The sequence below is a fragment of the Microtus ochrogaster genome, chromosome 24, assembly GCF_000317375.1.
Source record: "Microtus ochrogaster isolate Prairie Vole_2 chromosome 24, MicOch1.0, whole genome shotgun sequence".
Lineage (NCBI taxonomy): Eukaryota > Metazoa > Chordata > Mammalia > Rodentia > Cricetidae > Microtus > Microtus ochrogaster.
The window spans coordinates 35,389,732-35,390,055 of NC_022024.1; positions in this window are offsets into that span (position 1 = coordinate 35,389,732).

The window sequence follows — 324 nt, forward strand, 5'->3', positions numbered from 1 at the left end:
CAGAAGATCCCAGCTTCACAGCATTCCATGACCTTGTCACTCCACTCCTGCCTGTCATCATCTCCCACAGGCCCTGTCCGCCAGGAGACGGAGCAGGCTCTTTCTCGACAAGCCCATGGCTGGGTCCTTTGCAACCTCCCAACTTGTCAGTTTTCAAACTGGTGCATGACCCGGGAAGGGAGAACTCCGGAGCTGAGGCAAGCTAGAAAGAAGAGAACCCTGAAGCCTGCAGAGGAGATGATTGATGAGTTCTAGTCACCTCCAGCACCACTGTCTCCACCATCATCACCCTCCTTTGGGAGATGTCAAGTATCTGCAAGGTAC